A 23535-nucleotide genomic window follows, 5' to 3' on the forward strand; every position below is an offset into this window, starting at 1 on the left:
AAGTCCATGGCAGTTAACTAATACTATAAATATTGTGTATGTATGTTTCCTTTTTCTTATCTTCCTCCTTCCTTCTTTTTTTTTTTTTTTTTTTTATACTACTATTACTAGAGGAGGGGGAAAAGGGAAGGAGGGTGGGGATGGGTCCTATCACCGGGGGGTGGAAGGGGGCGGCTCAGAGAGTTGCAGGTGATGAAAATTGTTCATATTCGTTTGCGGACGGATGACGTTATAAAAATGTCGGTGGTACTTTAGTATGCGGTCTACAGCAGCATTTGTAGTCTATCCCAGTAGGCGCAAAGGGTGGTGCTACTTTAGCGTGACGTCCACCGCTCTGACCTGTCTCCGGAGACCCTAGCATGACCAGAGGTAATGACCTGACCACAGTCAGGTCATTACTTCATGCTGCCTGACAGCGACAGGATCACACACACGCAAGTTATTGAACGGTCGTGGTTGGATGCCAAAACAAAGATTTAAGACAATGAGAGAAGTCAGTAGTGAGCCTTTTCAGTCACACCTTGGTCCTATCTGCTGGAAAATACTCGGAGAAGATGCAGCTGATGTGTTTGCGTCATTCCTGAATGATATACAAAGTGTACCGTTACAGGATCAAAATGTTTTTTTCTTTCTTTATTTTGACGTACTGTTTACCTTTTTCCTTTGATTGTGTATTTTAACTTTGATATGCTGTTTATCATTTTTTAAAGTTAAGTTTTGTTTTGTTGTCATTGGTGTCGTATAATAATAAAAATAAAACCTTTAATCAGCACTATTCAGCTTTTTTTTTTAAGATTGCTCCCTCCCTATAGGGGGGGGGGGGGCTTGGTCAATGGTGGCGGCCCGTAGCAGGGTGCCGACTGACCGACTCTATCGGCGACCGAAATCAAGTCGGTCGGTCGACGAGGACTGGCGTGTCTCTGCTCAGCTTGTTTTTCTTTATTCTGTATAAGGTTCCTGTAGTGAGTTAGACTGCACGCTGAATTGTTAATATGGCGGCAGACCGAACGCTCCAGTAGACACGGCCGCATAGACCCCATAATAAAGCTGCACCAAAATGTCTTTCATAATCCAAGTGAGATTCACACTACAGTACTTCACTCCTGCGCGAGATAAGACAGAAGGGTCAAGGTCTACAGACTGTAAGACATCTGTCGGTATATAAGGCGGCTAACACATACACATGAACATGTTCCTCGCCACCAGTGCTGCGCGTAATATGTGGATCTTCACTGCGATGACGAGTTTCACTTCCCAGACTGATGATCCATAATGCGTCTTACCAAGTCGATTACTCCTGCTTCACTAGTTAATCATCGATCGATCGATTAAATCCCCCAATTGTTTTAGCATTTAATCGATTAAGTAACTGAATTGCAAGAACCAAGTAAACCGAGTATAATATATAGAACTACTCACTTAAATCCAAGAACCAAGTAAACCAGTTAGTACTCGGACCGAACCGTACATCCCTAAAGGAGAGAGAGAGAGAGAGAGAGAGAGAGAGAGAGAGAGAGAGAGAGAGAGAGAGAGAGAGAGAGAGAGAGAGAGAGAGAGAGAGAGAGAGAGAGAGAGAGAGAGAGAGAGAGAGAGAGAGAGAGAGAGAGAGAGAGAGGAATAAACTAGATGGAAGGAATAGAGACAGGGCGAAACAGACAGACAGACACAATGGCGGGCAGACAGAGTCAATTCTTTCCTCCCAGTCGTGACCAACAGCAGACAGGCTCTCGAAGGTTTGCTGGCAATTAAAAAAGGAAAACCACCACAGCGAAGGTAATAGTAGCATCTGCTGCTGCTGCTGTCGATGTCACTAATGTATGTATATATCTACGAGCAGGAATGATCGATAATTTTATGCTTGTACAGTAATCTCCGTGATTAAATACATGACTGTTGCATATTGTAATTCACTAAGTACTGTAAGTTTTGTCTTACATATATGGCGTGTCTGTGTAATAATAATAATAATAATAATAATAATAATAATAATAATAATAAACGGTTTATTTCATGAAGTACCAGGCAGCCCTAGAGCTGAAAATATACATCAATGGAAGATGAAATTAAATGAATGAGACAAATGAACAAAGTAGTATGATTGAAAATAAAAAGGAAAATAGAAATAACAATAATAGCAATAATCATAGTAAAGATAATAATAATAATCATAATAATCACGATAATAATAATGATAATAATAATAGTAATCATAATAATAATAATCATAATAATAATCATAATAACAACAACAATAAGTCCTAATGAAAAATATTTACAAAACATACAAATTGTGCTGCTCTTAATTTGCATTGTTGATATATTTGACCATCATGGGCACTGCGCTGTTCTTATAGCGGTGTGTGTGTGTGTGTGTGTGTGTGTGTGTGTGTGTGTGTGTGTGTGTGTGTGCCACAGTTTATTGAAGTGATGCCTACAAGTGTTGTTCCCGTTTTCGTTAGCGCAGGAGATACACGTCAAATCGTTACCATGGAAACTGTTGTCCACGTGACAGCCTGGCGCGTCTGTCAACAATGTTCTTTGCGTCATGCATAAAAATGTTAAGTGGTTTTATTTGTTCGCAGCATATCAAAACAACATGAAGGATAATAGCTTTAGAATTGTAACAATAATATGAAATACCCAACCCCGTGGTCACGAGGGCGGGCTTGGAGGCAGGAAGGCTCGTGATTGGGCGGGGCTTGCCGTGAACTGTGACGTCACCGCGGCGGCCACGCGAAGCCTCGGAGCCTGAACACCTCGGCGGGCAGGGGCGGAGGACGCGTCTGCCGACAGTGATCTATTTTATCTCATTTTTTTTAGTGTCGTTCAACGTGTGCGGTCGTCGTCTTCCTCCTCGTGAAGGCCAAGAGCTCGGCGTGGCCAGGCGTCAGGTAAGCCGAGGTGTGGCGTGAGTACAGGTGGACACGCTGCCGGGCGGCGTCGGGAAGGCTCGGGGGCACTGGCGGCTGGGCGGAGATGGGCGGCGTGGCAGGCGGTGTGTGCCTGTCTGTCTGTACGCTAATTGGTGGCTTGGTATCCTGTGTACGGCCTTGGCTGCCTCTCCGTTTCGTGTGTGTTGAGCCTCTGCCGCTGACCAGCCGTAAGAGTGGCGCTGGTGAGTGTCGTCAGCAGTCTGGGCAACGCCACCTGATTGTCGTACTCAGCCTCCAATATTTGCCGATTTCCGACCTAAAAACTGCCTCCTCGACCCCAATAACTGCCTTCATATATAGTTATCGTTAAAATGGTTAATTATTGGTGTTTTTTGGCAATAGCTGTGGCTCAGAAACAGGTAAATACGAGGCTCTGAGTACGATAATCTGGCAACGGTGATTCTGGGGTTCACTGCTGGGCCGTGGCCTGGCACGGCGGCCACAGTCCCTACCCACCGCCACCTGCACAGATCGAGATTTTCATAGACAGTTTATTTATTTGTTATTGCCTCATCACCTTGCTGCGTTAGGTGTGTGTGTGTGTGTGTGTGTGTGTGTGTGGGAAGGAGGAAGAGATTGATTGGTGATACGGGAGTCAGACGCTTCCGCCTCTCACACCAACCATTTCTTAAGGTCGAAAAGGATATCCAGTGTGTTCCGATTACTGTTTTTGTGGCTTCACGGCAGAAAACAATGATCAAACTACCAGAAGGGTCATGAAACTACCCCAGCAAATCCCCAAAACTCCTACGAAGGCCTTGTCAAATGTGTGTGTTTGGGCGCCGAAATGTTTAGGAATGTGGCTCCGTGAGACAAGACTGAACGACCGTGTGTGTGGCGGGTATTGGGAACTTACGGTTTGACGTTGGCAGGGAAACAATGGCGCGTCACGATTACTGGATCTTAAAAAGTGCTTCGTCTCTGAAAGAAGGCTGAGGAATATTGGGAGGGTGAGTTACCGAAAGAGGTGTAGCCCAATACAGGAGGCTTACGGAGGAGAATTTGCTGGTTGGTTTTATTAGTCCGTGCTTTTAATGCTTCGTCGACAGGACCGAAAAGTGCATCCAGGGTCAGTTTTTAGTGGTGGAAACGATGATGAACACTACAGCCTTTCCTCTTTCTTTCTTTCTTTCTTCTTGATGTGTTTCTCTCATTTCCTCCTCCTCTTTTTTCCTTCCTTTCCTTTTCCTACTTCTGCGGCCTTTCCTCCTCCTCATCTTTCCCTCTTTCCCTCTACTAATACAGCCGTTCCATCTCTTATTTTATTCCTTTTTTCCCTCTTTTACTGCTATAACCTTTCCTTCTGTTATCATTTCTTCTTTTCCTCTTCCTCCTTTTCTCTCCTTCCTTTCCTCTTCCTGCTATTACAGTCTTCCTTTCCTCTTTGCTACTAGATATTACTTTTCCCCTCTTCTTTCCTTTCCTTTCTTCCCTTCCGTCCTCTTACACACACACACACACACACACACACACACACACACACACCAGCTGTCGTTATTACGTGCCTCTTATTGAAGACACACGCTGACGAACATTCTTTTTGTGGACAGATGTGGCATTAATCACTATCTCTGGTACACCTTTCTGGCTATATCTCTTCTCCCTCCAACGTGGTCTCTCTACCTGTCTCACTGTCCTGTCTGTATGCCTGTCTGTTTTATTGGGAGGAGAGAACAAATGTGACATGGTTTTCTTTTCGTACTGCCTGTAGCGTCTGTAGGATTTTTTGATGTGCCTGTTGAACGACCCCGGCCCGTTAGTGGCGCAGGCGAATTTTATTTATAGTGGCTGTCGTGATGTATGACTCTTGCTTGGCACATGCTGACCCCCGGTGCTCCACTTGAACGAAGTCGGTGAAATTAGGGCTGATTGAGGATCCGGGCAGCATGTCGGTATAATCTGCCACTCGGCGAGGGTTTAGAAAAATCAGCGTGTTATGGTGCGACTCGAACGTATTAAGTGTTTCAGAGGCTCTGAGGCGTCGTTTTCTCAAGTATCTACTAAGCAAACAGTTGGAGCAGTGTGGTACTTTGGCACAGCATTTCTGACACCCTGCCCAGAGTTTGGCAACATAATGCATTGTAAAAGTGGATAATTACGGCGCTTACTCTCGACTCCAGGAAACTATCGACCAAATAGAGGTAGTTAAAACTGCAAACAAATTGGTTGGCTTCATCGGACGAGTCTTTAATAATAAATCGGAAAAAGTAATATTAAAACTGTATAATTCATTGGTTCGACCCCGTCTAGAGTACTGTGTACAGTTTTGGTCTCCCTACTACAGAAAAGACATAGAAAAGTTGTAACGGGTTCAACGAAGAGTAACAAAGATGATTCCTAGGTTGAGAAATTTTGCATATGAACAAAGGCTTAAAGAAGTAAATTTATTCAGTTTATCAAAACGAAGAATGCGAGGCGATCTAATAGAAGTGTTTAAAATGTTTAAAGGATTCAGTGATATTAATGCGGAAGATTACAAGAAGAAATCACAATTTGAAGATAAGTGGTAAAAGATTATCGTCACACGAAGCTAAACACTTCTTCTTCAATCGAGTTGTTAATGTTTGGAACTCTCTACCCTGTGATGTCGTTGATAGTACAACAGTTACGACCTTCAAGAATAGATTAGACAAGTGTTCTGAATCCAACCAGCAACTAAGATATCACTCATTGTCGTAATAACGTTGTTTTTTCGAATACTGGTGTCCTTGTCCGCTTTTATCGCCCGGTTAGTGGTAGCAGTAATGGTAGTTCTTTCCTCTTTCCTACATAATTTCCATGCAGTTTTTCCATGCTGCATGGTTCTTTTTCCTTTCCTGCCAGCCTTGGCTGGAGGGATGGGGGGTGGGGAGGAGCCTTCGCCTTTGCTGTCCTTCATCTTCCACCTTTGATTAGATAGTTAATGTAGCTTGTCACAAACAGGCTCGTAAGGACCAGCAGGTCTGCTGTTGTTTGTTCTTTCTTTGTGTTTCTTTGTGACTCCAACGGAGCCTGGCACGGCCACCTAGACATACGAGCAGGGGAAGCGTGACCCTGCTGGGACGTGTATACCCACCCGCTCCTGTCTTCCCCTTCCACTCTCCCTCCACCACTCCCTCCTCCGTCTCCCCTGCCCTCCCCCTCTCCTTCCCCACCCACCCGACACACACACACACTCTCTCTCTCTCTCTCTCTCTCTCTCTCTCTCTCTCTCTCTCTCTCTCTCTCTCACACACATACACACACACACACACACACACAGACAGATACACACACATATGCATTATACATATAAAATTCAGCCATGCTCATGTTACTTTTCTGTAGTGCAGATAATTCGTAAGTATATGCTGAGTATATGGTAGGGTGGTTTATACTAACGAGCGTGATAGCTGTTCCTTTATGGCTAGCCGTCTTAAAGGTGTCCTCAGTGTTTTCGTGATGGTTCACAGGCATTCCCCAGCGATTGTTTCCATCATTTGTCCAACCACCCGCTGGCTATCGTTGTCTACAGTGACCGCTTAACACATTCCCACATCCACCCTCTCCCAAATCCTTTCGACCCTCCCCTCCCGAAGTTTTAATTTATTTATGTATATGTTATTCACTTGCCTTCAAATTTACGTATTTACCCTATATTATTCCTGAATCCCTGCCCTATTCCCACCCTTTCCTCCTTCCGACCCCTACCCAACCTCGTGTAAATGACCACGCCTCAGCTGCCCCAGCCCACCAGACTTTTAACGTAATCTGTGGAAAAGGGGGCCAAATATAATGATAGTAAAGTTGGGGGCATACGCTGTAGCAGCGTGTGGCGTCGATGCTCATATCCGTAACATTGACCTTTGAGCCTGTGGTTGGAGGGAGCCCATTACCCCGGGACACGGCCAGCGTGACATCCGGGTTACCACAGTTTACCTTCCCCAGGTTTCCCCAGGTACCCATTTATCGACCAGCCCGAGAGAGAGGATGAACACCTGGGTGAGCTGCACGCCGACTGCCCGGGCCGGGATTCGAACCCGGGCCCGCTGAGTATAAGCCAGGCACGCTGACCACTAGACCACGGAGGCGTATATAACCAAAAAAAAAAGCTTCCGATGATATATGACTCCATCTCAAAATATCATATAGCACTTGAGAAACGGAAGCCATGCTGTAACAGCTATCACGGTCGTCAGCATAAACCATCCTGCCATACTCAGCATAGACTTAAGAATTGTCTGCACCAAAGAAAAGTAACATTTGAATTACTGAATCTTGTATGTATGTATAATGCATGAGTGTGTGTGTGTGTGTGTGTGTGAGAGAGAGAGAGAGAGAGAGAGAGAGAGAGAGAGAGAGAGAGGTGGGGAGGGCGAGGGTGAGGGCAGGGGAGACGGAGGAAGGAGGGGTGGAGGGAGAGAGGAAGGGGAGGACAGGAGCGGGTGGGTATACACGTCTCAGCAAGGTCACGCTTCCCCTGCACGTGTGTCTCAATGGCCGTGCCAGGCTCCGCCATTAGAGTCACAAGTAAGCGCCGTAATTTCCCACATTTAGCAATGCACTATGCTGCCAAAAATTAGGGCAGGGTGTCAAAAATGCTGTGCCGAAATACCACACTGCTCCAACTGCCACCGCCGCGTCTGTCTGTCCGCTTGTCTGTCTCTTGTTTATATTCCTGTCTGTCTTTCTTGGGGAAGAACATCAGTGACTGTCTGTCTGTGTGTTTCCATTTTTTTTTTTTTTAGTGTATCTGTATTTCTAAGGGGAGGATATCGATGTAGGTGTGTTTCCTCATCTGTCTGTTTGTCTGCATGATAGAGAGAGAGAGAGAGACTTACTGACTGACTGACTGACTGTTTATCCACGTGATGGTTAGGTTGTGATGTGTGTGTGTGTGTGTGTGTGTGTGTGTGTGTGTGTGTGTGTGTGTGTGTGTGTGTGTACATATGTCTGTGTACCTAATCCTAATCACCCCAACACCACGCTAATTGGCCAAACAACCACATAACTACCTCATCCACCTTATCCACCTCATCCACCTTCATTACCGTGGCTTTGGTAGTGTTGTGGTGGGTCCTAACTCACCTCACCTTCGTAATTAAGAAAAAACTCACCTGGCCCGCTAATGGCTTACCTGGGCGCCAGCTGATAGAAGCCCCTTACCTGTAGCCTCTAATAGGGGTCGGCTTACCTGAGGAGACGAGTTTAGGAAGCTTACTTGGCGCGTTGATGGGAAAAGTTTACCTGTGTGGGTTAATGAGAGGAGGAGAGAATGAGAAGAAAGGTGATGCTATGTCATGTGAAGTGGAGAGAGAGAGAGAGAAGTAAAGAAAACGAGTAAAAGAGAGAGAGAGAGAGAGATCGTAATAAGGGCGTGGAAGCTAAGAAAGACGGAAGGGGAGCAGATTGGAGGGCCGAGAAGGATCAAGTCTTAATTAGTTTCAATTGAGACTTAACCTGTGCGACAACCCACCTGGTGATTAGAGAAGGAGGAGGAAGAGGAGGAGAAGGAGGAGGAGGAGGAGGAGGAGGAGGAGGAGAAGGAGGAGAAGGAGAAGGAGGATGAGGAGGAGGAGGAGGAAAACTGTATTAGAAATATAAACTGTCACACACATCACAGGATCAGCGAAAAAATCAGAAAACAGAAAACGCTAGTATGACATGAAAATATTATTTGATGAAAAAAAAATAAGGGAGAGGGGAGGAGAGGAGGGAGGAGGAGGAGGAGGAGGAGAAGGAGAAGGAGGATTTATGTCTCTCTCTCTCTCTCTCTCTCTCTCTCTCTCTCTCTCTCTCTCTCTCTCTCTCTCTCTCTCTCTCTCTCTCTCTCTCTCTCTCTCCCTTTTTTTGTTTAAACATGTTCAGTAAATTATTTTTTTTTTTTTTTTTTACGTTGAGCATCTTCCCGGTGGGGCCTGATGGTCGGCCCAAGGCTTCTTCCAGGTGGGGCCTGATGGTCGGCCCAGCCCGTTCTGGCGCAGGCGAGTGTTTATAGTGGCGCCATCTTGCATTGTACATGCAGTATTATTTTTCTGTGCTAAAGTTCCCCCGACCGTTGGGGAGCTATTTAAAAGCTTCTGCCGATTATATTATACAATTATATACATGTTTACGGTGGGTGTAGGAGTAGCCACCTGTGGGACGCAACCTTCATCTGCTGAGTGGACAGTTGTGTCACATCCACATCAGCAGTGAGGTTGTTCCACCACACCACCGCTGCGATGGAGAAGGCACGTTGGTGGGTGCTGGAGCGGGCCACTGGCACTTCCAGGAGGGAGGCGTTGCTCAGCACCGTTCTCGTGCTGCGCTCAGACCTCCTCCAGGTAGCCCTCAGGTCCGTCAGGTGGGGCACTAGGCCCACTTGTGCCTTATGTAGCACCGTCAGGGCAGCGACGCGGCGACGGTGCTCCAGGCTGTTCAGCTGGTGCGTGGCTGGTCTTGCCCGTCCCTCGTGTGGGTGTTGTTGTTGTTGTTGTTGTCGATGTTGTTGTCGCTGTGTCTCCCACTGACCCTTTCTCTCTTTCCCTCCATTTTCTTTCCGTTTATTTTTCTCTCTTTTCCAATACTTCCTCTCTCCGTATGTCCCTTGAAGTTTCCCCTCCATTGCCTCCTCTTCCCTCCTCATTTTCTTCCTCCTCCTCTTCATCCCCATCCATCTTCCCTTTCCTTCCCTCTAATCCTCCTTTCCTTCTCCTATCCCCCCCCCTCTCTCTCTCTCTCTCTTACTTCCTTTCACTTAAATTTCCTTTCCTTCCTTCCTTCCTTCCTTCCTTCCTTTCTTCCTTCCTCTCTGCCTCTCTCTTTTTCCTTTCTTCCTTTATCCTCTTCATTCAATTTTCTTACCACAAAATTTTCAGCCACACTAGCACTCCACCTCCACTTCCTCCTCCACCTCCTCCTCCTCCTCCTCCTCCTCCTCCACCGCCTTCACTTTTCCTCTCCCTCCCTCTTCATCTCCTTTTCTTCTCTCTCCTCCCTCGCACTCTCTCTCTCCATCACTCACCAAGTTTCCATATCGACATTTTAACGCTCGCTCTCTCTCTCTCTCTCTCTCTCTCTCTCTCTCTCTCTCTCTCTCTCTCTCTCTCTCTCTCTCTCACTCTCTCTCTCTCTCTCTCTCTCTCTCTCTCTCTCTCTCTCTCTCTCTCTCTCTCTCTCTCTCTCTCTCTCTCTCTCTCTCTCTCTCTCTCTCTCTCTCTCTCTCTCTCTCTCTCTCTCTCTCTCTCTCAGGTAACCTCGTTATAATCCAGCACCTTATCAATTACCTGTCCTCCTCGTCCTCCTCCTCCTCCTCCTCCTCCTCTTGTTGTCTCCAATTTCGCTACTGGGAGAGTCAGGGCCATATTCTGAAACGTCGCCAAAACACACCTATTTGACAAGGCTTTCGCAGGTGTTGTGAGGCATTTCCTGGGGTAGTTTAATGACCCTGGTGGTACTTTAACCCTTCTTCTGTACCATGAACCTTAAAAAACACTCATTAGAACCCGATTGATCCCCTCTTCGGCCTTTGGAAATAGTGTATATGAGAGAGGGGAAGCGTCTGAAAATACCGAGACCTCATGCCCTAGTCTCTTGTATCAGTGTGCAAGTGGGTCTCTCTTAGGACTCGAGTGAAGGGCAGACCAGTAGTGTATTGTTTATGGTGAAGGCTGTCCGTCTGGGCTAAGTGGAGGAGAAGGAGGCGGAGGAGGTGAGAGGGAGAGTGGAAAATAAGGAAAGAGAAGGATATGGATTGCTTGTAAGAGGAAAGGGAAGAGGAAGAGAATAGGAGATAGGAATGAGAGGAAGAGGAAGGAAAGGAGGAGAGAGATTGGTGGTAAGAGGAGGAGGAGAAAAGAGGAAAAAATGAAAGAAAGAGGAAGACATGTATTGATATCAAGAGGAAGAGGAGGAGAAGGAAGGAGATAGAGGAAGAGGAAGGAAAAGAGTTGAGTAAAGAGATTTAGTAAGAGGAAGAGGAAAGAGAGGAATAGGGAACGTGGAAAGAGAAAAGAAGAGGAGGAGGAGGAGGAGGAGGAGGAGGAGGAGGAGGAGGAAGGAGAGAGGAAGGCCAAAAAGAGGAGGAGGAAGAAGAAGATGAAGAAGGTTTTAAAAAGTAAGAGAAAATTGGAGGAAGAAAAGTGAGGGAAAGAGGAAATTCAAAAGAAAGAGTAGGAGGAGGAGGTAGAGGAGGAGGAGGAGGAGAAGGAGAAGGAAGAGGAGGAGGAGGAGGAGGTGGGCCGAACAGATGTTTTTGAAGGCAGCTCGAAGGCACACACACACACACACACACACACACACACACCACCACCACCACCACCACTAACAACAACAACAACAACAACAACCTCTCTCTCTCTCTCTCTCTCTCTCTCTCTCTCTCTCTCTCTCTCTCTCTCTCTCTCTCTCTCTCTCTCTCTCTCTCTCTCTCTCTCTCTCTCTCTCTTTTCTCCTTTTCCTTCTCCCTTCTTTATCTTTCCTTCTTCTTCGTCCTCTATTACGACCTTCATTCCTTCCTTTTAACTCTCCCTCTCTCCTTCTCTCTCCCTTTCTCCCTTCCCACTTCTCATTCTTCCTTCATATGCTCCTCCGTTTATCCCTTTTCTTTTTCTTCATAACTCCCTTTCTCTTCATATTTTTCTTTCTCCACTTTCTTCCTTTTCCTCTCCTTTTGTTCTTCCTTTCTCCTCTCTTCCTTCCTTCATTTCTCTTTCACAATCCTTTACTCTCCTTCCCTCCTTCTCTTCCTCTCTTCGTTTTTCGTCTCTCACTCAATCTGTCTTTCTATTCCTCTTTTTCCTTTACTCCTCCTCTCTTCCTTCTCTCTTCTCCTCCATTCCTCCTCTCGTTTTTTCCTCTCTCCCTTAAAATCATCGTCTATTCCTCCTTTTCTTACTCTTCTATATCCTCTTTCATTTTCTCTTTTCTCTCTCCCTCTCTCTTGTTATCCTCTTCTTTCTTTCTTCCTTTCTATCCCCTTTTCTCTTTTCTCTTTCATAATTATTTTCCATTTTCCTTCTAATCTCCTTTATTTGTTATTTTTTCATTCCCTTTCTTTCTTATCTTTTCTTCTTCAACATTTTTCCATTTTCTATTCCATCTCTCTTCTCTTTTCACTCTTTCTCAATTTCCCTTCCTCTCCTTCCCTTCCTCTTCCATTACCTCTTTCTCCTTCTTCAATTTGCTTCTGCTTCCGTCAGTTTTCTCATTTGCCTCTTCCTTCATTCGCTTTTCTTATTTTCTTTATTGTCTTTTGTCTGTTGTCTACCGTTACATCCTCGTTCTTTGTTTATTTCCTTTCATCCCATATTCTCTCTCATCCTCTTTCTTTCTCTCTTGTTTTACTCTCTTCATCCTTCATTTCATTCTTCTCTCTTTTCTTTTCTTATCTTACGTTCCTTATTCTTTCCCTTTGTCATTTGCATCTCATTTTCTTCCATTTCCTTTCCTTTTTTCTTCCTCCTCCACCTTTTCCTCTTCCTATTTCCACTTCTGCGCTCCACCTTCCGTCTGACCTTTCCTTCTCCTCCTCTCCTCCTCCTCCTCCTCTTATTTCTCTCTTTACTAGGGTAGTAATTTCCTCTTATTTCTCTCTTTACTGTAAAATTTCCATGTCCTTTTTTTCCTTAAAGGCACATGGTGGTCTCTTCTAACCCCGAAGTCTTCCTCAAACTATATTTAGCATTAGTTAGACCTCATCTTGACTATGCGGTTCAGTTCTGGTCACCTTACTTTAGAATGGATATCAAAATGTTAGAATCGGTGCAGAGGAGGATGATTAAGATGATTCAGGGGTTGAGAAACTTGCCATACGAGGAAAGACTCAAACAGTTAAACTTGCATTCTCTAGAAAGGCGAAGGGTGCGTGGAGACATGATCGAGGTTTATAAATGGATGAAGGGCTTTAATAAGGGAGACATTCATAAGGTTTTGTTGGTAAGAGAATCGGGTAGGACACGAAGTAATGGGTTTAAACTGGATAAATTCAGATTCAACAGGGACATAGGCAAAAATTGGTTTACTAACAGGGTGGTGGATGAGTGGCTTAGCAGTCATGTGGTGAGTGCCAATACAATTGTCACATTCAAAAATAGACTAGATAAATTCATGGACAGCGATATTAGGTGGGGTTAGATACACGGGAGCTTAGGGTCAAAGGAGCTGCCTCGTACAGGCCTACCGGCCTCTTGCAGACTCCTGCGTTCTTATGTTCTTATGTTCTTATGTTTCCTGCCGGCACGTTGCCGGAGGGAGAGGTGGGTGGGGAGGAGCCTTCATCAATTCTGTCCTGTCCTACCACTCTTAGATTACTAGTAGTAGCGGTAGTAAACAGACACCCTCGCCATAGACCGACAGGTCTTCTGATGTCTGTTCTTCCTATGTATATTCCTATGTATATTCCTTTTCCTCCTCCTCCTCCTCCTCTCTATCCACTCCATTCACCACCTTTTCCATCCCCACTGTTGTTATTTCTCTCTCTCTCTCTCTCTCTCTCTCTCTCTCTCTCTCTCTCTCTCTCTCTCTCTCTCTCTCTCTCTCTCTCTCTCTCTCTCTCTCTCTCTCTCTCTCTCTCTCTCTCTCTCTCTCTCTCTCTCTCTCTCTCTCTCACTCTCTCTCTCTCTCTCTCTCTCTCTCTCTCTCTCTCTCTCTCTCTCTCTCTCTCTCTCTCTCTCTCTCTCTCTCTCTCTCTCTCTCTCTCTCTCTCTCTCTCTCTCTCTCTCTCTCTCTCTCTCACACACACCTTCGCTAATGAGCTTACAGGTATCGGGGAAAAAGTTTGAAGGTAAAGGGACTGAATGGGCTTCGAAACATCAATAATTATACATTGCCACGCGGGAATGAGCGAATGAAAGGGTGGATGGAAGGGGGAATGAAAGGGGAAGGAAAAAAGTGCAGATTAAGATAGGGAGAGAAAGGGGGAATTATATTTGAAAGACCTCCTTTTTCTTACCTCGTATTAACTCTGCACAAAGACCCCTAAATCATTGTCATCGCTGAATAGAGAGAGGACTAAGATAGGTACTGTCCTACGCTTCCACCCCTCACAGCAATTATTCCCAAAGGCCGAAAAGGAGATCAATCGCTTTCTAATGATCGTTTTTAAGGTTCACGGCGCAGAAGAATGATCAAACTACCAGAACGGTTATAAAACTAGCCCCGGAAATGCCCCCAAAAACTCCTCTGAAAGCCTTGTCAAATAAGTGTGCTTGGGAGTCGAAATGTTTAGTAATATGGTCTTTCAAGAGGTTGGTATAATAAGACACTCTCGCCTCTCACATCAGCTATTTCTAAAGGTCAAAGAGGAGGTCAGTCGGGTTTTAATGAGTGTTTCTTCAGGTCCATGGTACAGAAGAAGACTCACACTACCACCAGGGTCTTAACACTACCCTTGGAAATGCCCACAACTCCTACGAAAGCCTTGTCAAATATGTGTTCTTGGGCTGCGATTTGTCTTGTAATACGACCCAGAAAAGGGTGTAGTTTTAAGAGTATCAACACACCTCTCCACCCCAAATTGACACCTCTCCTCTGGCCTCTTGTTCTCTTTCCTTTCGTTCGGAGCTGCGTCTAGTGGTCTGTTTGTTTTTGTTTGTTTTGTTTAATGCCTTTTCCCTACCTCCCTAAGTGTGAGACAACCCGCCAGTACGTAAAACCAAGGGGAGATAGAGAAGGATAGGGAGGAAGGAAATGAAGAAGAGAAGGAGCAGTAAGAAGAGGAGAAGAAAGCAGTGGAATTAGGGAACACTGAAAAAAAGGAAGTTAGAGCAAGTGGAAGAGAGATACAGGGAAGAAAGGGAAGGAAGGAAAGGAAAGGAACATAAAAGAAAAAATATAAGCTCTCTCTTCCATTTTTTTCAGTAGAGGAAACTGCTAAACCGCAAAAAAACTAATAATAAAAAAGGCAGGAGACAGGCACTAGTATAAAACCAAATATAAACAAGCGGCCAAGAGAGAGAGAGCAGCTCCGGATTGGGCGGTGTCGATATGCACTCCCTTCCCCCCCTCCTTAGGCCATTCCCTTGATTTCTGTTCCAGCAATAGTTAGTGAGTTTTAAGCCCTTTTCCCTTTCGCGTTTTCTTCGAACTATTTCTAAGAGAGTTTAAAAGGCTACATCCAACGTATGTTTTCTCATTTCTCATTTTTCTTTTTCTGTAGTGTTAGGACAAACTGGTAGTTGGCCCTACACACACACACACACACACACACACACACACACTCACACCTCTCGTTAGCTAGTCCTTATCCGGCCTCAAGTCATTGGTTCGAATCAGTTTCTTAATTCCGAAGGACCGGCCTCACCCTCATTCGCCGCCCCTCCCCCCCCTCTTGCCACGGTTATAAATACGAGTATAAGCCAAAGCCTAGACTAAACTAAACCAGTCTCAGGCGACCTTTCCCGTCCCTCACAACACCAGGCCACAGGTGACAAGTAGGTTAAGTGTTGAGGTCAGTCGATAGCAGTTCCGACAATATCTAGTTCTCTTTAACCTTTCCCTACAAGTTATATATGTACATACCACTTCTACGAGTTTTGAAGGTTACATCCAAAATGTTATATTCTCTTTATTTTCTCTTTCTCTAGAGCAATTCAAAAAGTGGTTGCATTCCCTTGATAGAAGTTCCAACAGTATCGAGCGTTTTTAACTTTCTTTCGCTAGGAATTTTCTATGAACCACTTCCACGAGTTTAGAAGGCTTCATAAAAGTGTTCTTTTTTTCACTTTGTAATATTTTAGCATAAGTAGGGCAAGCAAAAAAAAAGAGATTGAATTCACTTTGATTGCAGTTTCAACGATCCCTAGTTCTGTTTAACCTTTCCAAAGCAGTTTTCTATGAACAACTTCTACGAGTTTTCAAGGCTACATCCAACGTATGATTTTTTTCCCTTCGTAAAATAAAACAAGTATGGCAAGAAAAAAAATATTGAGTTAGTTCCCTTGAGAGCAGTTCCAACAATATCTACTTCGCTTTAACCTTATTTTCCTACGACTTTTCTGTGAAGCACTTTTACGAATCTTAAAAGTTACATCCGACATATTATATTTTTTCTCTTTGTAGCGGCGTGACACAAAGAGGACAAGAAAAAAGTGTTTGGAAGTGAGGTATGGGGTATTCAACAGAGGCAAAAAAAAAAGAAGTTTGCAAGTAAGGTTTTATTTTTGTATTGGCAATGATTCAGTGGAGACGATAAAACGTTTGAAAGTACGGGTTGTTTTTTGTGTTGGTAATGATTCAGTGGAGACGAAAAAACGTTTGAAAGTACGGGTTGTTTTTTGTGTTGGTAATGATTCAGTGGAGACGAAAAAGCGTTTGAAAGTAGGGGTTGTTTTTTGTGTTGGTAATGATTCAGTGGAGACGAAAAAACGTTTGAAAGTAGGGGTTGTTTTTTGTGTTGGTAATGATTCAGTGGAGACGAAAAAACGTTTGAAAGTAGGGGTTGTTTTTTGTGTTGGTAATGATTCAGTGGAGACGAAAAAGCGTTTGAAAGTACGGGTTGTTTTTTGTGTTGGTAATGATTCAGTGGAGACGAAAAAGCGTTTGAAAGTAGGGGATGTTTTTTGTGTTGGTAATGATTCAGTGGAGACGACAAAACGTTTGAAAGTAAGGGTTTATTTTTGTGTTGGTAATGATTCAGTGGAGACGAAAAAACGTTTGAAAGTAAGGGTTTATTTTTGTGTTGGCAATGATTCAGTGGAGACGACAAAACGTTTGAAAGTAGGGGTTGTTTTTTGTGTTGGTAATGATTCAGTGGAGACGAAAAACGTTTGAAAGTACGGGTTGTTTTTTGTGTTGGTAATGATTCAGTGGAGACGAAAAAACGTTGAGAAAGAGTTGATAAAGGTAATGATTCAGTGGAGACGAAAAACGTTTGAAAGTACGGGTTGTTTTTTGTGTTGGTAATGATTCAGTGGAGACGAAAAAACGTTTGAAAGTAGGGGTTGTTTTTTGTGTTGGTAATAATTCAACGGAAGCAATAAAAACTGAGAAAAAGGAGATAAAGGAAAAGATTAAAGAATGAAGAAGAGGAGAAAAGTGAAAGAAGGAAGAAGAGAAAGGATGTGAAAGAAAAGGAGATGAATGAAATAGGATGAAGAAAAGGAGAAAAGTGAAGTTAAAGGTGAGAGAAGAAATGAAATAATAGTAAATAAAAGAGGAGAAAGGCGAAGGAAAATAATATAGAAGGCAGAAGAGGAGAATCAGAAGGAAAACGATGAAAGAAGGGGATAAGAGAAGAAATTAAATAACAGTAAGATAGAAAAGAGAAGAGAAATAAAAGACGAGGAAAGAAATACAAGGAGAGGAAGGAGGAGAGGGAGGAGAAGGTGATGAGAGAGGAATATTAAACAAGAGTAAGGCAGAGCAGAAAGGTGAAGGAATGAAGAAGCGAAGGAAGAAAATGACAATAAAAAAGGAGAAAGGCGAAAGAAATGGGAAGAGAAGGAATAAACACTCAATAAGAAGGAACAGAAAAGTAACTGAAATAGAAAAGAAGGAAAAAAATATCAACAACGAAGGAGAAAGAAGTAAAAGAAAGAGAAAAGAAAGCAAATAAGAAAGATAAAGTGAAATGAATAAATGAAGGAATAGAACGACAGTAAAAAAGAGAAGAAAGGTGAAAGAAAAGAGAAGAGAGAAGGAATAAAAATATCAACAAAGAAAGAAAGAAAAAGTAGAAGCAGAAACAGGAGAGAAAGCAGATAAGAAAATAGGAATAAAAATAAATGAAAACCAGACCAAAGAAAACAAAAAAAAAAAACGAAAACGAAACAAAACAAGAACAACGAAAGAGAAAACGAGAGCAAAAACAACAGAAACTAAAATAAAAAAGAATTGGAAGGAAAACGCAAAAAAAAAAAACATGGAAAAACGCAAACAAAAAACAAACACACACACACACACACACACACACACACACACACACACACACACACACACACGCAAACACACAGAACCAGCAGCATCCAGGCAGAGACCAAAGTGTACAGGTGTAGCGGGGAAAGTCTCTCACCTGAACTTTACCAGACTATGGGTGTACCGGAGCCGTGTGTCTGATGCGTGGGTGATGCTGGCTGCGAGTACACGAAGCTAATTGGCTTGGCGAAGGTATGTGGGCAGAAGGAGGAGGAGGAGGAAGAGGAAGAGAAGGAGCAGGAGAAGGAGGAGGAAGCAGAGGGAAAGGAAGGAGGAGATGGAGAAGAGAGGGAAAGGAAGTAAAAGAAAGGAGGAGGAAGATAAGGAAAAGGAAGGAGTGGAAGTAAGAAGAACTGCAAAGACGAGAAATTAGAGCAAAAGGAGGATATGGAGAATAGAGGGAAAAGGGACGAAAGGAAAGGAAAGAAGGAAAAAGAGAAGAAAGGAAGAGAAGCAGAAGGAACAGGAAGAAGAAAGAAGGAAGGGGTGGAATTAAGAAGAACTGCAAAGACGAGAAGTTAGAGCAAAAGGAGAGATATAGAAGAGAAGGAAAAAGGAGGAAAGGAAAGGATAAAAAGGAAGAGAAAGAAGGAAGAGAAGCAGGAGCAGGAAGAAAGAAGGAGGGAATGGAATTAGGGAGAACTGCGAATTAGAGCAAAAGGAGAGATATAGAAGAGAGGGAAAGGGAGGAAAGGAAAGAAGGACGAAAAGAAGGAGCAGAAAGAAGAAGGCGTAAAGGAAGGAGATGAATAAGGAAGAAATGCAAAGACGAGAAGTTGGTGAAGTAGAAGAGGAAAAGAAGAAAAAGAAAGGGAGAGAAGGAAAGGGAGAGGAAGAGACAGAGAAGGAACAGGAAGAAGAGAAAAGGAAAGAAGAGAAATTAGAGAGAATTGCCAAGACGAGAATTAGAGCGAAAGGAGATAGAGAATAGAAGGAAAGGGAGGAAAGGAAAGGAATAGGAAGAAATACGGGAAGGACAGAATGAAGGACAGAATGAAGGAGAGAGAGAAAGGAGGAAGGGGGGAGGGGGGGGGCCTTGACCGTCCTCCTGTAGGTTATTAATGATCCTTCCGATGTCACAACCAGCCTCTACAGGGGGAGGAGGAGAGGGGGGGGGGGGAGGCGGTGGTGGTGGTGGTGGTGGTGTGGTGTAGATGGTCTTGGTCTAGTTTTGGTCTGGGTCTGGGTGATGGTGGTTTTGGGTCATGATTTTTGTGGTGAAATTGTGTTGAATTCCTCTCCTTTTCCTTTTCTCTGTTTCCTCTTCCTCTTATCTCTCCTCATTCTGTTTCCTTCACTTCCTTTCTTCTCTCTAACTCCCATCTCCGCTCTCTATCTTTCCTCTTCTTTTGTCCTTCCTTACCCTGTATTTCCCCTCTTCTTTTGCCTTTCTTTCTCTCCTCTTCTCCTTCCCTTTTACTGTCCTTTCTTTTAGTTTCCCAATCCCTTCATCTTCCCTCTAACTCCCTTTTCCTCCCTCCCTCTCTCTCCGATCTCTACCTTTCCCCTTCTTTTGTCCTTCCTTCCTCTCTATTTCCCCTCTTCTTTTGCCTTTCTTTCTCTCCTCTTCTCCTTCCCTATTCATTCCCTTCATCTTCCCTCTAACTCTCTTTTCCTTCTATCTCATCTTCTTTTCTTTTGTCCCTCTTCCCGTTCTGTATTTTCCCTTTTCTTTTCCTTCTTTTCCTTTTCCTTTTCCCTTCCTTTCATCTTTCTCTTCCCTCTCATTCTCTTTCTCTCTTTTCCTTTTTCTTCCCCCTTCCTTTCATCTTTCCACGATTTTCTTCTCTTCTCTTTTTCCTCTTGTTTCGTTTTGTTATTCTTCTCGTTTTTTTGTCTTCTTTTTCTTCATCTTCTTCTTCTTCGTGTTTCTCTTTCCCTTTCGTCTTTTATTTTTGCTTCTTTTCTATGATTGGTTTTGTTAGTCATCTCATTCTCTTTTTCTCTTTTCCTTTTTCTTTCCCCTTCCTTTCATCTTTCTCTTACCTCTCATTCTCTTTCCTTCCACATCCTTTCATCTCTCATCTAACACCCTTCCCCTCTCTCTCTCCCTCCCAGTACCTCGACCTCCCTCCCGCCCTCATCAGCGCCCACCAAAACGTTTTCTCGCGGGAGGTTTCGTGTTGTCTCGTCGGCAGAGTGTTTAGATCCTTGGGAAACGTTCATTAACACGCCCCAGGAGCCACAGTACACAGGGGAAGAGGAGGAAGAGGAGCAGGAGGAGGAGGAGGGGAGGAGGAGAGGGAGAGGGAAATAGAAGGAAGATTAAAAGGAAACGGTTCTCTCATATTATCACCGCTCTTGTGTTGTTTCTCTCTCTCTCTCTCTCTCTCTCTCTCTCTCTCTCTCTCTCTCTCTCTCTCTCTCTCTCTCTCTCTCTCTCTCTCTCTCTCTCTCTCTCTCTCTCTCTCTCTCTCTCTCTCTCTCTCTCTCTCTCTCTCTCTCTCTCTCTCTCTCTCTCTCTCTCTGATCTTTTTTTTGGATCCTGTGTGTGTGTGTGTGTGTGTTTGTGTGTGTGTTGGTAGTGGCTGTAATGTGTTCATTTCTTATCTATGTCTGTCTGTCTATCTGTATGTTTGTCTGTCTCTATATATTTGTCTATCTGTCCGTCTTGTTTTGTTGGTTGTGTTAGTCTGTCTGTCTGTCAATCTGTATCTATCTATCTATATATCTATCTATCTATTTATCTATCTATGTATCTATCTATCTATCTATCTGCGCCTTTTACCTCTCGTTTTGTGTTTCTGTTGGTTGTCTGTCTGTCTATCGGTATGTATGTATCAATCTGCCTGTGTCTCTGTCTATGTCTGTCTGCCTGTCCATCTCGCTTGTTGGTCCGCCTCGCCTTCCCGCTCAAACATCCTCGCCGCTTCGATATTCCCTTTGAAAGCTCCGCCTCTTCGCATCGGCCAGGTGTTTAATGAGGAAATACACCTGTTTGATTTCGCGCGTTCCTCATTGGCTGTATCGATTTGCGTCTATTTGTGTTTTTCTTCTCCTTTTTACACTTTTATTTTTTTCTTCACGGCTTTCTTCTCTTCTCTGTTTCCTCTTTTTGTTCCTGTGTCTTCTACTTCTTTTTCGTTTTGTTATTCTCGTTTTTTGTCTTCTTTTTCTTCTTCTTTTTCTTCTTCGTCTCTTCTTCGTCTTACATTGTTTTCTTTCCTTTTATACTTTTTCTTCATATTTTTCTCCTCTCCTTTTATTTTTCGTCATCCACCTCCTCTTCCTTCTTCTTCTCTTCCCCATAATCGTCTCCTTCTTGACTTACATCCTACATCTTTTCTCATTTTCCTTCTCCCTTTCCCCTCCCCTTTTCCCCTCAACTTTTCCCTCCCTCCCTCTCTCCTTATTTTTCTTCCATTCCCCTCTTTCCATTTCTCCCTCTCACTCATTTTCCCTCTCCTCCTTTTCCCCTCAACTTTTCCATCCCTCTCCCTCTCCTTATTTTTCTTCCATTCCCCTCTTTCCCTCTCTCCCTCTCACTCATTTTCCCTCTCCTTTTCCCCTCAACTTTTCCATCCCTCTCCCTCTCCTTAATTTTCTTCCATTCCCCTCTTTCCATTTCTCCCTCTCACTCATTTTTCCTCTCCTCCTTTTCCCCTCAACTTTTTCCTCCCTCCCTCTCTCCTTATATTCTTCCATTCCCCTCTTTCTCTCTCTCCCTCTCACTCATTTTCCCTCTCCCCCTTACCCCTCTATTCCTCTTTTCGTTTTTTCTCTTCATTATTATCCTCATTTTCTTTCTCTAATTAACAATTCTTTTATCTCCTCTCTCCTCATCCTCAACTTTACTACTCCTTTTATTCTTCCTCAGCCTAAATTATCTATCAATCGTCTATCCTTTTGCTCACCTCACAATTAACTCATTCATTCACCATACAACTATTATATTGATGCTAAATGGTGGTATGTCATTCTCCCCTTTCTCCCTTTTTCACTATCTCCCTTCTTTCCGCCTTTCTATTTTCTCCGTTCCCTCTTTCTTTCTCTCTCCTCATTTCCCTCTCATTTTCCCCTCAACTTTTCCATCCCTCTCCCTCTCCTTATTTTTCTTCCATTCCCCTCTTTCCATTTCTCCCTCTCACTCATTTTCCCTCTTCTCCTTTTCCCCTCAACTTTTTCCTCCCTCCCTCTCTTCTTATATTCTTCCATTCCTCTCTTTCTCTCTCTCACTCATTCTCCCTCTCCCCCTTACCCCTCTATTCCTCTTTTCGTTTTTTCTCTTCCTTATTCTCCTCATTTTCTTTCTCTCATTAACGAATTCTTTTATCTCCTCTACTTCAATCATGTCAACTTTACTACTACAAGTCAGTGGTGGTAGATAAGTCCTTTCTATTCATCACTACAGCCTAAATTATCTATCCATCATCTATCCTTTTACTCACCTCACAGTTAACTCATTCAATCACCATTCAACTATTATATATTGATGCTAAATGGTGGTATGTCATTCTCCCCTTTCTACCTCTTTCACTATCTCCTTCTTCCGCCTTTCTATTTTCTCCGTTCCCTTTCTTTTCGTCCTCTTTTCATTTTTTCCCCTCTTTTCCTCTCCCTTTCTTTCCTGCTTTTCCTCGTCCCTTCTCATCTTTCTCCCTTTTTCCTTCTTTCCTTCTTTCCGCCTTTCTATTTTCTCCGTTCCCTTTCTTTTCGTTCACTTTTCTTTCCCTTGCCTCTCCCTTTCCCTCCCTCTCTCTCTCTCCCCTTTTCTCCCCTACTTCTCTTCCATATCCTTTCTCCCCTGTCTCCCTTTTTCCTTCTTTCCTTCTTTCCGTCTTTCTATTTTTCCCATTCACTTTCTTTTGTCCACTTTTCTTTTCCTTGCCTTTCCCTTTCCCTCCTTCTCTCTCTCTCTCTCTCTCTCTCTCTCTCTCTCTCTCTCTCTCTCTCTCTCTCTCTCTCTCTCTCTCTCTCTCTCTCTCTCTCTCTCTCTCTCTCTCTCTCTCTCTCTCTCTCTCTCTCTCTCTCTCTCTCTCTCTCTCTCTCTCTCTCTCTCTCTCTCTCTCTCTCTCTCTCTCTCTCTCTCTCTCTCTCCCCTTTTCTCCTACTTGTCTTCCTCATCCTTTCTCCCCTTTCTCCCATTTCCTTCTTTCCTCCTTTACCCTTTTTCCTTTCTTTTGTCCAATTTTCTTTTCCTTGCCTTTCCCTTTCCCTCCTCTCTCTCTCTCTCTCCCCTTTTCTCCTACTTCTCTTCCTCATCCTTTCTCCTCCTTCTCCCTTTTCCCCTCTTTCCTTCTTTCCGCCTTTCACTTTTCCCCATTCACTTTCTTTCGTCCACTTTTCTTTCCCTTGCCTTTCCTTTTCCTTCCTTCTCTCTCTCTCCTCTTTTCTCCTACTTCTCTTCCTCATCCTTTTTCCTCCCTCTCTCTTTTTCCCTCTCACCTTCTTTCCGCCTCTCAATTTTCCCCATTTCCTTTCTTTCGTCCACTTTTCTTTCCCCTTCTTTCCCTTTCCCCTTCTCTCCTACTTCTCTTCTTCATCCTTTCTGTTTCCCAATTCCTTCTTCTAATCCCCTTTTCCCTTGCCTTTTCCTTTCCACCCTCTCTTTCTCTCCGTCTCCCCTTCTTTCCTTCTTCTCTTCCTCATTCATTCACTTTCCCAATACCTTCATCTTTCCTCTCTAACACCCTTTTCCCTCTCTCTCCCTCTTTCAACTTTGCAATTTCCCTTTTCCCATTCCTATTCCTCCCTCTCCCTTCTGCAGTTCTTCTCTCCTTTTCCTTCTCTCCCTTTTCCCCTCCGTCTC

The sequence above is a fragment of the Eriocheir sinensis genome, chromosome 20 (genome assembly GCF_024679095.1).
Source record: "Eriocheir sinensis breed Jianghai 21 chromosome 20, ASM2467909v1, whole genome shotgun sequence".
NCBI lineage: Eukaryota > Metazoa > Arthropoda > Malacostraca > Decapoda > Varunidae > Eriocheir > Eriocheir sinensis.